Source organism: Bos javanicus, chromosome 14, assembly GCF_032452875.1.
Source record: "Bos javanicus breed banteng chromosome 14, ARS-OSU_banteng_1.0, whole genome shotgun sequence".
NCBI classification, from domain to species: Eukaryota; Metazoa; Chordata; class Mammalia; order Artiodactyla; family Bovidae; genus Bos; species Bos javanicus.
The window spans coordinates 21570960-21583375 of NC_083881.1; the positions used below are offsets into that span (position 1 = coordinate 21570960).

The following is a 12416-nucleotide window of genomic DNA, read 5'->3' on the forward strand; positions in this document are numbered from 1 at the left end:
CAGGCTGGGTCACCTCCTCTGGCTTCAAGGAGGTAAGGCTGGCAGGGCTTGTGGCCGCGCGTCTCCAGCACCCCAAACCCAGGACCAGGGAGCCCACAGCTTTGGAGTCTTTGCCCTTGAACCACGTGCCAGTTTTTAAAATTATTCTTTGAGAAACCAGTGGGTGGGCACAGATGGGAAGTGGGAAGCTGCAAAGGGAAGAAGATGGTGTTGGAACGGAACGCAGGACCGCACGCCTCTGTGGGCGCGTCCCCATGGGCGCGTCCCCTGCAGGCAGACCGGGATGCACCCTGATGCCCACGCCCAGAGGACTGAGACCACCACCCCATCCCAACCCCCTCCACCCCCACAACACACCTGACTACCATCAAGCCCACGGCCTCCGGTTCAGCAGGCAGCCTGCAGGCTGTTCTATGCACACAGCAAATATTTTAAAAACACAACAGGTTAAAAAAAAGTGATTAGAACTGCTCTAAAATGTTGTGAAAACATCATTGGTTCAACAACATTTTATATGTGCATTTTGGTGCCTTAAATTAAAAAAAGAAAGAAAGAAAGAAAGCCTCCTAGCTTCCCGCCTTGCTCTGTGCAAGGAAGGAGTTCACCTCAACACATCCAGAAAATGCAGCTGTTTCCCAAGGAAACACATGTGGGAGGAAGCCTGCTGAGAAGAGAGCAGGAGCGGCTGGCTTCAGAGCTGGTGTCGGCACAGCTCACGGCCGCACTCATCCACACACTGTCCTCTTTAGGGGCAGCTGTGCTCGAGAGGACTGCTCGCTGCAGCCCTGGGCTGTATCGGCTCCCTGATGTTTGGGAGAAGACCCGTGGGGGAGGGGGAACTTAGGAGGGAGCCTCCATCTCAGGCTTCCTGCCGGCTCTCAATACCCAGGACCTCCCCAAACCCAGACTCACCTCCCTTGGGAAAAGATGGGCAGGACTCAGGGGTCTCCCAAACCAGAGGCCACAGTGCCCAGCCCACTGTCCTTCTTCTTCAGGCCAGACAGGCTCCCCACTCCATGCAGTTCCGCACCTCCACACACACCCCACCAACAGGAGAGGCCAGCTCAGACCCGGCCGAGGCCAGGGCGCTAAAGTAAAAGCCCCTGAGCTGAAGTTCCTTGAGAAGACCTTGGGCACACAGTCGCTGACAGTGTTTAAGCTTTGACGGCAGCAGAGCCTTGCCTTTCCCTAAATGCCGAAATATGACCCCAAAACCTGCAGGAGACAAGTTCCCCTGATGAACACAGTGGTGGACTAGAGCCTGGCGGGCTGTCATCCGTAGCGCCACAAAGAGGCGGGCACGACTGAAGCGACTTCGCGCACACACACAGGGCTCTCCTGTAAGAGGAGCTCGGGGAAGGAGGTGGAATCCGGAGACAGTGGGGACCAGGGACCCGGCAGCGGCCAGGTGAAGAGGGAAAGCTAGGCTCCTGGTGGCATGGGCTCCGGCTTCGGAGACTGGGTTGCCTCACCTGTACACCTGTTCCCAGCCCTTGTTAATATTCCTTCTACGTATAGAGCAATAGGCCTCAGGGAATATTTCCAGGGGAAATTAAAACGTGATTTGTAAGTAACACAAGGTCACATACTCGATGGCCTGTGTACAAACCTGGGCTGGGCTCCACTTTCCCTTCCTACATTTTATGTGTTTCTGCCTTTTGCTCCCAAAGAAGAGCACTTCTCTCCCCCAGTCTACCACACCATTTTAATTTTTTTTAAATGCATTACAATTTTCCAAAATTACTTATTTTTTCCCTTTTTTTGTAACATCCCTTGCTAATGAAGTTTTTAAAGACTAATTCAGTCATCTTGGTGATGAATGAAGATTTTCACTCAAGATCTTAAAAATATGACAAATACATGTAAAGCAAATATGTAATATTTTGAGTTACAGTCAAAGCCTGTGGATAGTTTGAGCTGATGAAGAAGCTCTGCTGGAAAAGACTTTTTACTCGGGTTCTGCCTCTGTTTTATGTTATTTGTCATAGCTCAGTCACTTACTCTGCCTTTGAAAGTAGTTAACAGCCCAGAGCTCCCACACCTGCCTGGGTTGCAATGAAGAAAGCCACACCACTGGCTCAGGGGGGCCGTCCTGGGCCCTTTGCCACTGACTGGCCAGGTGATCGGAGTCAGTTGAGAGGTATATGTGACTCATAGATCTCCTCTCAACTAAGCAGAAAATCTAAACCCAGACAGCCATCACCAAGCAGGCCCTAACAATTAGTCTTGCGTCAACACAGTGTGTTCACAGGCTGTAGGCCATGTACCCACCACTGCCCACCTGCCCACACTCTGCGCTGGAGCAGGACTCACCCCATGTGTCCCTGTCCATCAGAATTCAGGAAAAGAGGAATAACACTCATATCTCCGACCTTCCCACCCTCACTCACCACCAACTCTCTGTAAAGGGGGCTGCTGCTGCTAAGTCGCTTCAGTCGTGTCCAACTCTGTGTGATCCCACAGACGGCAGCCCACCAGGCTCCACCGTCCCTGGGATTCTCCAGGCAAGAACACTGGAGTGGGTTGTCATTTCCTTCTCTAATGCATGAAAGTGAAAAGTGAAAGAGAAGTCACTCAGTCGTGTCCGACTCTTAGCGACCCCATGGACTGGATTGGGTTGCCATTTCCTTCTCCATGTAAAGAGGGAACTTACATATTAATATTGAATCGTTGGCCCCTAAGCCTCATTCCCTTCAGTCCCAGGCCATTGATACTGGCTGATGTCTTTGCATGTTTTAACTTTATCGTAACTGCAGAGGGAATGTGGGAGAGGGGAATGGATGGGGAGGGCCTCCAGGGAGCTGCTAGATCCTGGAACAACCCTGGAACCCCAGAGTGCCCCGTCCCTCCACATCCGAGGACCACCTCCAACAGGAAGGTAGCCAGGATGCTGAGCGAAAGGCAGGCTTGTCCCTCCTGACACATTTTTGGAGGAAGGATATTAGGAACTACTGAAATTATTTTTACTCATTGTAAAAAAAACGACATGTACTTTAAAGAACCGTTTTAATGACAGGGTTAGCATTTTTACTGGATCACACATGCGTGCACCTGCACACTTCAGTACATTCACACAAACCCAAGAGCCACGCAAAGTCGTGAATGATAGCAGCAGCTGGCACACATTTTTTTTTTTACTATTCTCTCTCAAAAACATAGTCTCCATTATTTATAGATAATAATGTGTGTTATTCGCCTTCCCTCCAGAAAATTAAGAGAGTTAACCAAAATTCATGATTGATACAGCCATTCCTGAATAGGGAATAAGAGAGGCATTCACACTGATGGAAAATAGAACCTTTAGAAACAGAATGAGGTCCAGACATTTCTCATTTGAAAGAACATTTTAAAACCTCATCATGTCAATGTAACATCGTAATGTCTTTGAAGAGAACTTTCAAATCTGATTTATTCATGTAAACCCACAGAACCTAGCAGCATTAGCTAGTGGAGACGGGCTAAACAAATGAATAAAATACCCCCCAAAGTCCCACTATCTCAGATCAGATATTCAATAAATTCCAGACTGTTGTTGTTTAGTCGCTTAGTCGTGTCAGACTATTTTGTGACCCCGTGGACTGCAGCCCGCCAGGCTCTTCTGTCCGTGGGATTCTCCAGGCAAGAATACTGGAGTGGGTTGCCATGCCCTCCTCCAGGGGATCTTCCCAACCCAGGGATTGAACCTGCATCTCCTGCATTGTCAGGCAGATTCTTTATCCCTGAGGTATGAGGGAAACCAGACTTCAGGTGTCCATGTGTTAACTTTACTTTCTTAATAATATTTTTTTTTTTCTGGGTTGAAGAACATATTTCTTTCAGAGGATCCAACTTCTACTGTATTTTTAAAAGAACAGTGGTTTGTATCACTAGAGGGAGACACCGTTTACCAAAACGCTATTATCAGGCTGAACTGAAATCTGTCCAATTCCTAAGACTAAAACACCAAAAAGTAATGCTACCGTATATTGTAACAAATGTGCATCATTTTGTGAATTTAACAAGTTCATACCTAGAATTAGTGAACAGATAGGTTAAGTTTTCCTTTCTCAAATAATATTGAAACTGTGAAAAGAAGGTATGAAATGGAAATTGCCAAACTTTAGACAATTAGTAAAATGCAAATAGGGTGAGAGTGAAATACCAGGATTTTTCAACTCTCTCGTAACTATCTCCCCGGCAATAAAAATCAGTACAGAAAGGCGCTGCCTCTGTGAACAACTGCTTTTCCACTGAGAACGTGAATTAATCTAAATCTCTCTCCCAAGTAAAGAATACAAAGCCAAATGCTATATTCACATCACCATGCAGAAGGCAAGACCCAAAACTGAGCTCTTGCTGTAGAAGCAACAGGTCAGATTTCCAGTTCTTAACCAAACAAGCAACATCGTGTGTGTGTGTGTGTGTGTGTGTGTGCACACGTGAGCATGTGCATGTGCATATATACAAGGTGTTATGTATAAATCACAGTTCAGAAAGATGCAGAAAATGTGATCAGGACTTCCCTGGTGGTCCAGTGGCTAAGACTCCATGCTTCCACTGCAGGGGGCATGGGTTTGATCCCTGGTTGAGGAACTAAGATCCCACATGCCTCAAGGTGTGCATAAATTTAAAAAAAAAAAATTTTTTTTTAGAGAAAATGTGGTTTGTTTCCAACAGATGGATGTATTTTGTTTTGCTTTCTTTTGTATTTGTGGGCAACTTAATTCACTTACGTTTCCCACCCGACCCCTGAAGATACTAAGTGTTTAACACCTGTTCCAAAAGTTAGGGTTGGGAGCCATCCAGTGTAAGCAACATCAACTTACAAAAGGCAGCAGGTTCTAGTTACAAAGCGAGAGCAAACTGAAGCCCAGCACCCAGGTGAGCAGTGGTTTAAATCTTAAAGTAAATTAATTAATTCTCACTAGAGGAGCCTCCCCGCCTTCCTTTTTCCTTGTGGACGCTCTATTCCTATCCCTCTCTCACCACTTTCTGTATATTTTTCTACTTTCCCAAGACTGGTTCTATCCTCTTTCTCCAAATCTTTCTGTTTTCACTACCCTATCTGTATTTATTGAATGATTTTTTTTTTATCTTGGTATTTGTTCTACTTTTTGACACAACATTTTATTCCCTGTTGTCTGTTTTAAAATAATATTGGTTGGGCATTTAATGTGCCACATTTATAAACTAATTTTATCTCCTCTTACACCCATCACATCAGTTGATTCCTTTCTCAGTCAATGCTCTTCAACATAAACAATCCCTCCTCTCCACACCTTCTCCTCCAGACTCCTATGATGACGTCTGACATTCAGCTCTCCTGGTCCTCGCGGCTGCAATCACCGTTTTCCAGGCCACTGTGTTTTCCGAGAAGTTCCAGAGAGGAAGACGAGGGTCTGAGGGGAGGCCGTGACGAAGTTGCTCTCTGTGTCACTGCCACTGCCTGGAGTGTCACTGGGTCCCAGGATCCTATGGGAAAGAACTCAGGATGGAAGCCGGAAGCCAAGCCATCGCGTGAGTGTCAGACCTGGAAATGAAGCGCCCCCAGTGAGAGAGCACTGGTGCCCAGAGCAAAGTTCCAGGGACCGGGAGGGGGCGCCAGGCTCTGCTGCCCTGGAGCAGCACCCCCTGCACCCAGCCCTTCCACACTTCCCCACACAGCACAACACAGCCTCTGACAGACACGCATCTTCCCAGAAGCCGTCGTTACAAAGTCAGATTTGCCCCTGTGTCATGTGTCCAAGAATAATGCCCCCGCCCTTAACGTCATTCACAGCTTATCTTAGTTCGTGATCACACAGCATCATAAAAGTACATTGGAATGAATTGAGAGAATAGCACTGACACATATATATTACTATATGCAAAATAGAGAGGCAGTGGGAATTTGCTGCATGACGCAGGGCGCTCGACCCCGCCCTCTGTGACCGCCTAGAAAGGTGGAATGCGGTGGGAGGGAGGGTCAGCCATATGTGTACCTGTGGCTGATTCATGCTGATGTCTTGCAGAAACCAACACAATATTGTAAAGCAATTATCCTCCAATTTAAAATAAATAATTTTTTTAAAATACACCAGAAAGTACATTCAGCGCTGATGACTACCTAGCCTGAGCCTTAGTCCCACCTCCTAGTCCTTCACAGTGAGTGCCTGCTGCCTGGGCCCTAATCCTCAGGGACTGATCTGAGGGGGCGTGGACTCCCCTTCCCGGGTTATTTCTCGAGTATTTGAAACCTTCTGCTCTGACTGTAAAACCAACATCTAACAGCACAGTTCTCTGCACTCCAGACCAGTGTTTTGTCAGGTTTGGCTCTAAAGAAAACACTATCAATCAATCAGTCAAAATGGTAAGTGCTGATATTTTAGCAAATGCAAAAAAAACAAACTTTACCTGTGTATTAAAAACCCAATTTATTTATAAAACTATGGTGAGGATTTCCCTGGCGGTGCAGTGGTTGGGACTCCATGCTTCCATCCAATGCAGGGGCTGCAGGTTTGACCCCAGATCGGGGAACTAAGATCCCACATCTGTGGCACAGCCAAATTAAAAAAAAAAAAAGATAAATGGGGGGGAATCAACTGGAGCATTTTTTTAAATAATTAAAATAAAAAGCTATGATGGCCTGATATGAAAAGCCCCGCCTCCTTTATGAGTTTAATTATGACAATGTACTTTCGGCAGAGTGAGAGAAAATAATACATCCATGTGGGACAACTCCCTTTCTTCCCTGGGAAATGTTCCAAGTGAGATGTCATAAGCCAGATGTTTTCCTCCAGATGTTTTTGGAGATGGCCAATGTACATTTAGCCCTAGTGTTAAACTGCAGACGGGGATTTAAAAACATAAAATAGCTCTTTTATGACGCATTTGAATTAATTTCTTTTAGCATTTAGAATAAAGGAAGAACAGATGGTGAAGACTTACTTAAGTGAGAGCTATGAAAATGATCTTAAACAGAAAGAGGGTTTTCCAGAAGGGGGCTTCATGAGCCATAAGAGTTTAAGCAAAGTTTTCAAATGACCCATATAGTGAGGAAATCTTTATTATCACAATTAGTCCATGGACTAACAGATATATAATAAATACATTCCAGATTCTTATATTGTGTTAGAAAACTAAAAATGGTGAAATGTCACTGAGAGAGTAGCTGAAGAAATATTGATACAATTGCATATTATTTTCTTAAAAATTTGACTCACTTTATAATGGCTCAAAGTTTGAAATCTCCAATTATTAGTCATCATTTATATGTAATGTGTATATGTTTTACAGTCATAGATAGAAAAGTAACACATAAAATTAGTATAATAATGTTATTTATAACTTCTAGGTTTTTTTAATTGTATCTTTATTTTATTTTCATTTTTTACTTTTTGGCTGTGCCACTCAGTTTGTGGGATCTTAGTTCTCCTGAACAGGGATAGAATATGTACCCTCTGCAGTGAAAGCGTGGAGTCTTAACGACTGGACCACTAGGGAAATCCTGAATTCTAGGTTTTAAATTACCCATTTCTTTTCTTTATATGGCATTTTTTACTAGAAGATGGTAGCCAACTCACATAGTTTCCATTGAAACAATGATTTCTACCTCCAGATACAGCTGACTGATTTCTTTAAACCTATTTAAAAAATCATCTTTGTGTGTATGTACATAGTATAACGTACCTACAGTCACATATTACTACAATCCATACACACCAGGGTCTTGCTGAATGAGTAAGCCTGCAGCTGTTCAACTTCCAGGGCCGAGTCCGTAATTTTGGATTCTGACAATAGCTCTCATCTTATTGATAACTCCCAGTGAGCAATGACTGTTAGAGATGGTGATGGAGCCAGAGTCTGATGAAAGGGCTGGGCTGGCCTTGTGATAATAGCCGAGGCATAAAGTTTAAACCTCTTCATTGCGGGGCTGACACCAATTACATCTCAAGACAAATAGCACCCTTCACTCAAACACCTGGTACCAAATGTGGCCACTTCAAATTTCTCCCTCCTGGGAGCCTGTAATCATTTGGGGACCATCCGGACAATAGGCATTAATTGCCGGCCTCGTGTTTGATAAGCTGGACCTCTCTGAAATGGAGCAAATTATTTTTTTAAATGCTTTGGTTTATGGAGCATGATTTTTAATAGCACTTCCCTTAACTCGTGATTTGCACAGATTTTTTTTTTTAATGATGCCACAAGCCAAGGTGGAGATGATGCACATGATGTGCGGTTGATGCAAAATGCAGCGTGCTCTGTAATCACACCTGAACGTCCTGCGTAGATCAAAATAGAGTGATTTTTCAAAGGTGATAAAATCACTCAAAACATGAGGAATTGCCATGTGGCACTAACATGGAGCATCTGAGCACTGGAAGATGACTCTGCACTAAAAGTATAGAGAACCATTTTAATTCAGAATTCTGGAAGGAAAGACCAAGGTCACTTATCTCAAGTTGTATGTGAGATAAATAACACACCTCTCGGATCAGACTGCTGGAGGTCGGACTCAGGTTCTGGGTGCCCGTGCTCAGGGTTCTCGTCGGAGACAGAGTCCTAACAGCACCGCTTTCAAATGAGTTAATAAGTGTGAGGACCCTGATGCCACATTTGGGCCATAGGAACATCCAGCCCGTATTTTATCATTAGGATTACGGATGGAAATCTGGCTCAGGTAACAGCGTGCCTTTAACTGAGTGAAGCACATTATTTGTCTCTAACGAAGCACTGGGACTTTGAAAGGATTGATTTCAAAGTCATATGTTTATCAATCAAAGACCTCCTCTGTACCATACCCTGGACTAAGCACCTGTTTCTGTTCTCAACACGTTTAGAGTCTAAATCCTTTTTAAGATGAGAAGTTCTGTGCCATGGACTGAAAACTATGTCATTCTCCCCAAAGTTCACACGATATTTGAAGGTGGGGCTGCTGGGAGACGATTAGGTGAGCTCATGAGGGCAGGTCCTCATGAAGGGATTAGCATCCTTATAAACAGAGAAAGAGACAGGGAACACCTTCTAATCAGTATGGTATTGGTGTAAAAAGGGACACACAGAACAATGGAATGGAACAGACAGTGCAAATACACACTACATATTATATTATTAGTTGACATATACAGTCAGCTAATCTTTGGCAAATCTGCCAAGAATACACAATGAGAAAAGGTGACTCTAATAAATGATGTCAGGAAAATTGGATATTCACATGCAAAACAATTAAAGTAAACCCTACAGCATATTAAAGCACAGACATCACTTTGCCAACAAAGGTGGTGTAGTCAAAGCAATGATTTTTCCACATGTGTGAATGTGAGACTTGGACCATAAAGAAGGCTGAGCACTGAAGAATTGATGCTTTCAAATTGTGGTGCTGGAGAAGACTCTTGAGAATCCCTTGGACAGCAAGGAGATCAAACCAGTCAATTCTAAAGAAAATAAATCCTAAATATTCATCAGAAGAATTGATACTGAAGCTCAAGCTCCAATACTTTGGCCACTTGATGGGAAGACTTAACTCATTGGAAAAGACCCTGATGCTGGGAAAGATTGAAGGCAAGAGGAGAATGGGGCAACAGAGGTTGGACAGTATCACCAATTCAATGGGCATGAGTTTGAGCAAACTCTGGGAGATATCAAAGGACAGGGAAGCCTGGCATACTGCAGTCCATGGGGTTGCAAAGAGTCAGACACGACTTAGTAACTGATTAACAACAGACCCTTGTCTTATACAAAAATCAACTCAAAATAAAATAAAAGATTTAAATGTAAGATCTGAAATTGTATAACCCTTATTAAAAAACAAAAGATAAATCTTGCAATTTGTCTTCTCAGTCGGTGATTTTTTGGACTCAACACTAAAAGTACAGGCAAAAGCAAAAATAAACAAGTGGGACAACATCAAATTAAAAGGCTATCTCACTTATCGTAATATCCTCCAAGTTTATCCATATTGTCACAAATGGCAGAATTTCCTTTGCCCCGCAAAGGAAACAATCAACAAAGTGAATAGACCACACACAGAGTGGATGAAAATATTTACAAGTTATGTATGAGATAAGGTGTTAACATCCAAAACATGTACAGATCTCACTAACTCGATAGCAAAAATAAATAATAACCTGATTTTAAAATGGGTAAATGATCTGAAGGGACAATTTTGCAAAGAAAACATGTAAATGGCCAACAGGTACGTGAAAAGATGCTCAGCATCACTAGTCATCAGGGAAATGCAAATCAAAACCACGATGAGATGTCACCTCCCATCTGTTGGAATTACTGTTATCAAAAACCAAGAGGTGAAAGTCTTGGTGATGATGTGAAGAAAAGGAGCCCTTGTGCACTGCTGGTGGGAATGTAAATTGTCCGCAGCCACTATGGAAAACAGTGTGGAGGTTCCTTAGAAAATTAAAAATAGAACTACCACATGATCCAGAAATTCCACCTCTTGTTCTGTATTCAATGGAAATGAAACCAGTATCTTAAAGAGATAAGGGCACGCCTATGTTCACTGCAGTGTTATCCACAGAACTCAAGACAAGGAAACAACAAGGAATGAATGGATTACAAATGTGATATATATACATACACAATGGAATCTTATTCAGCCTTAAAAGAAAGGAAATCGGCCATTTGTGATAACATGGATGAACCTGGAGGACATTACGATAAGTAAAATAAGCCATGCACAGATAGACAAATTCTGCATGGTCTTAAGTATTTGTGGAGTCTAAAAACTTGAACCCATAGTAACAGAGAGTAACAGAGCTACCAGAGGCTGGGGTTGGGGAAATGGAGAGATGTTGGTCAAAGGGCCCATTTAGTTATATGATGAGGAACTCTGGAGGCCTAGTGTACAGCCTGGGGACTAGAGCTAATATATAGTTAATATATAGCTGAACAGTGCTAGCACAGAAGATCCCAAGAGTTCTCACCCCAGGAGAGAAAACAAGGTAACTACTTGAGGTGATGAATATGTTAATTAACTTGATGGTGAAATCATTCTACAATGTATACATATATCAAAATGTCATGTTGTACACCTTATATATACACAGTCATATCAATAAATATGGGGGGCAGAATTATCAGACATAAAAGGAACAGGGATAAAGAGATGAAAGAGAAGAACAGATTCAGAAATGTCAGAGATGAAGCCATTAGCAGATAAAAACACTGAAGTAGCTATTTAAAATGTTTCTTATATTCAACAATCTAGAGGGAAACAGGAACATAATTTAGTGAGAAAAGGAAGAGATACAGAAGTCCCATGTAGAATTTCTGGTGGTCAAAAAACACCAAATCTGAAACGAAAAATACACCAGGTGGATATAAAGGATACCGCTGTGATCATTTCTCAGTGTATCATTCTAACTATTAAATACAAGTCATTGGACCCTCTTTGTTCATAAACACAAAAACTCTCCAGTGACTCCACAAACAAACAAACAAAAAAGCACGCTATTAATGATACTTTCCTGGTGGCTCAGAGGTTAAAGCGTCTGCCTGGAATGCGGGAGACCCGGGTTCAATCCCTGGGTCAGGAAGATCCCCTGGAGAAGGAAATGGCAACCTACTCCAGTACTCTTGCCTGGAGAATCCCATGGATGGAGGAGCCTGGTAGGCCATTGTCCATGGGATCACAAAGAGTCAGACACGACTGAGCCACTTCACTTCACTTCAATGATATTTTCAGGCTGGACCGTTGGACCCACTCCTATGCCAGCAACCCTAGTCACCCTCCAAGGTCACGGATAGGGATGCTACAAAGATCGAGACACACTTGCCGATGCATGTCAGAATCCACGAGTTTAATTAAAGTTATGATGTGAGCAAAGAGTGTCCATTAGACAAGAAAAATTTGGTTTTGGCAAGTGATATTTGCATCATTTTACTTAATTAGATCAGTACTTTTAAAACAATTTGTAAAGCATAGGATTAAAAGCCCGAGTTTCAAAGGATTTAACAGAAGCCACAATTAGGGCCTCCAACAAATTATCTGCAAGACATTGTAGGTGGAAAATAGCAATTAGCAGAAAAAAGTTTAATGGAGACCATGTCTGTCCATTGAATAGCATATCTAATACGGCTTGGCTTGAATCTCGGATAACTTAACCTTCGCCAAATTTCTCAAAGTGGAAGCAAACTGCCCCTCTTGTTTATTTCAGAACTAGATTTCAAATAAAAATTAATCCCAGGTGCAAAAATATTGTGTCATTTTGGCTTTGAGAGGAAAACAACAGAGAGGCTGGCAAAGCTGAATCCCGCCCTGCTTCTCATCCTCACACTTTAGAGAAGTCAACACAGGACTTCCCTGTGGTCCACTGGTTGAAAGTCCACCTTGCAATGCAGGGGATGCCAGCTCTATTCCTGGTCGGGAAACTAAGATCCCACTTACCCTAGAGCAACTAAGCCCGTGTGCCACAACTCCTGAGCCCACACCACAACTA

General features: G+C 43.1%; 1 non-coding gene across 1 annotated transcript; it reads left to right on the forward strand.

The window, feature by feature from the left end:
- The first annotated feature begins 11441 nt into the window (after window positions 1-11441).
- TRNAS-GGA (transfer RNA serine (anticodon GGA)) lies at window positions 11442-11514 on the forward strand. The gene has a single exon. It is a non-coding gene; the product is annotated as a tRNA-Ser (tRNA).
- Window positions 11515-12416: the final 902 nt, after the last annotated feature.